Here is a 3,008-nt window from a genome sequence, read left to right as displayed (position 1 = left end):
AAGGAAAGAAGTAGATTACATCGACGCCAATGGTACTTTATTTAATTGACTCCTTAGGATAAAATGTGAAGTTGAACTTGACAGGATTGACTCCTAAGGACTAAAAGGTGAAGTTGAACTTGACAGGATATGTCCTGAGTTTAAAGGCAGGGCATAAAGAGACCAACGAAATGCCACCCAGGTATTTATTCTGTGTGCTAACGACTGAGGCACATTGTCGCATTTTACAACTAATGAGATACACATAATTCTTTTGTACTATAGCACACAATGCTTATTGTATCGAACTCGAAATGATGAAAATTAAAATCGACCTCGGCAGAATTTGAACTCAGGAAGTAACGACGGACGACATTTTCCCGTGTGCTAACGACTCTAACAGGTAACCACCTTTAATCATTCGCTTATAATTGAATTACAGAAATGATATCAACTTCAAACCACAAAGTTGTTAACTCCATAAATAATTCAGAAAAGAATTTGTTAGAAATATTTCAATGTTTCCATAAGAATATAAACTTTGTAAATCAAACTGTTATATCGCCTACGCAGGTACGAAAGCTTTTCATTGCTTAACTGAGCGTTTACAAGGAGTCATCACAAATCATTACAATATTCAAAAGAAAACCTACATATGGAAATATTAGTTCAATGGACAACGCTCTTGTATAGCGCTTCAACAAAACAACACTTTTGAACGGGTTAATAGTAAAACAGAAATCGGAAATCAAAACATAGTCACATAATATGTTAAATCAAATGCGATGACACTGTTTAACCGATGAGCAGTTTTAGATCTATCGATGATGATTGTGACAACTAGAATATTACTCCATGTACTTTTACTCGAAACTGAAAAATGCACCACCAACACAGAGCTAATGCATATTCGTTTGAAACATAAGACTGAGATGTGGAAACATGAATGAATTTTAGAACACTATTACTTGAAATACACAGAAGATTAAAAATGACAAAAAAATAATCTTGTATACAAAGATTAAAATCGAAAACAGATCTGTTTTCAATATAAAACATACATAAATTCACTTACAGTAAGACATCACTCTCTCTTTCTCTCTCACTCTCTATTTATCTAACTATCTATCTATGTACGTGTGTGAATATGTATATAGAAGTATGTTCGTGTATCTGTGTTTATATATGCATGCGAGTTTTAATGTACTTGCAGCTGATGAACTTTTATATACTTGTAAGAATATGTAAATGTTTTATTTTATATTGTATTTGTAAAATAACAGTCGTATTTTATAGCTGAAACCTAATAACTAATGCGTAAAATATTTTTGTTTTTAGAAATATGAATAAACTGTTTTTTAAATATCTCTCTCGGGAAAATGATGTGTTTACAGTACTATTCACGGAAATGGAATATGTGAACTATTTGTAGATGAAATATGCTGATGACCAGCCAGGCATTATATATCCGAGTTATTTAATCGAAACTTTTGATTTTAATTCTTATAAACTTTACTCTTTGAGATATTTACTCTGGAGCTTTGACATTTGCTTATTTATTTACGTTTTGTTTATTTTAATTCATCGTTTTCATTATATTGTTTCCAGTTTTTCGTCAGAGAATTCAATGAAAACTTATGTCAACAACCAATAAAAATAGATATAAATCTGTTCTTTTATGTCTGCAGTCAACTACCACAAAGAGGTGTTATTTCTGAACACCTTGTCATCTGGTGATTGGCGCATCTTGGTAGACATTAATAAAAAATCTGCATTTCTACGTAGTATAACCTACGAATGTTGTTATTTTTATCAGTGTACAAATATAGTGGATTTATTATGTTTTAATACCAAACCGGTCTTGATTCAGCAGATCTAAGACCAAATTCTTCTCAGTCTGGACAACATCATCTCTTTTTATATATACATAATGAATCCAGGAATTCGTCGCTTCCTAATGCGTAAGGTTTCTATATTAAAGTCATTGCCATTTGTGTCATCTATGTTTTAATATTTGGTTCTATATCTCAGTTTAAACATATCAGATGCTCCTGTGGGTTCAACTAAATAAAATGGGAATCGAAGGAGTTTATAGTTAAAAAATGGTTAAGAACCACTGTGTAAGACGATGACAATTTTATGTTAAATTTATACATCAAAGATAAATTGTTCTTGCATCGGGTCAACATGGGATCTTTTACATCTTGAGTGGGTAATTGCTTGAAAGCAAGTTACAAGTGTAAACAATTTTGTGTGAAGAATGATTTTACCGAGAAAATTAATAAATGCTTTAATTTAGAAACTGATAGTTTTGCTATCTGAAGTTTAAACTATTTTTATTTTTCAAAATGAGTAGTTTCGGGGGTATAATTCATAAGTGTATACCACTTGTGGTGGCGTCATAATATTGAGAAAAAAAAACTCCCCCCTAATCCAAAAAAAAAACAAAAATATGGTTTACTATCACATAGCTTGGTAACTTATTCTGAATAATCGTTTGGGTATAAATGTTTCTTTTTCAATTGTGGGTAACATTTTAGGGATATTTTTCAGTATACAATATATATGGAAATACTACGGCATTAAAAAATTATAATGCAACATTAATTTTCTTTACATATAAGCGGGTAAATAATGAGGCTTAATACGTCTGTTAGAGATTTTTATCTCGGAGGAAACCTTCAGCAACTTGCTGTTCAGTGGTGTATATACAAAAGTATGATACATAAATGGCTATTCTAAATATTATACAGCTTCAATTGTGTACTTCGTATTTTCTATTTAACCATACTGCTATTTTCTTTATCATTGCATCAATCATTTACTGTTTCTCATATTGGAAGAGACAAATCTCGTCTAGTATACATTATGAGCTAGTATACGTTATGGATGCTAGTATACGTTATGAGCAAGACACAAGAGTCTAAAGATACATCTGGCGCACTTGTTAGTCACTATCTGAACGAATTTTCACCTCTCTTCGATATATATTAGGTTTCTAAACACAGTACATCTACAAAAGTGTTCAT

Source organism: Octopus bimaculoides, chromosome 3 (genome assembly GCF_046866305.1).
Source record: "Octopus bimaculoides isolate indiv1 chromosome 3, ASM4686630v1, whole genome shotgun sequence".
NCBI classification, from domain to species: Eukaryota; Metazoa; Mollusca; class Cephalopoda; order Octopoda; family Octopodidae; genus Octopus; species Octopus bimaculoides.
Note: the sequence above shows the minus strand (reverse complement) of the source record.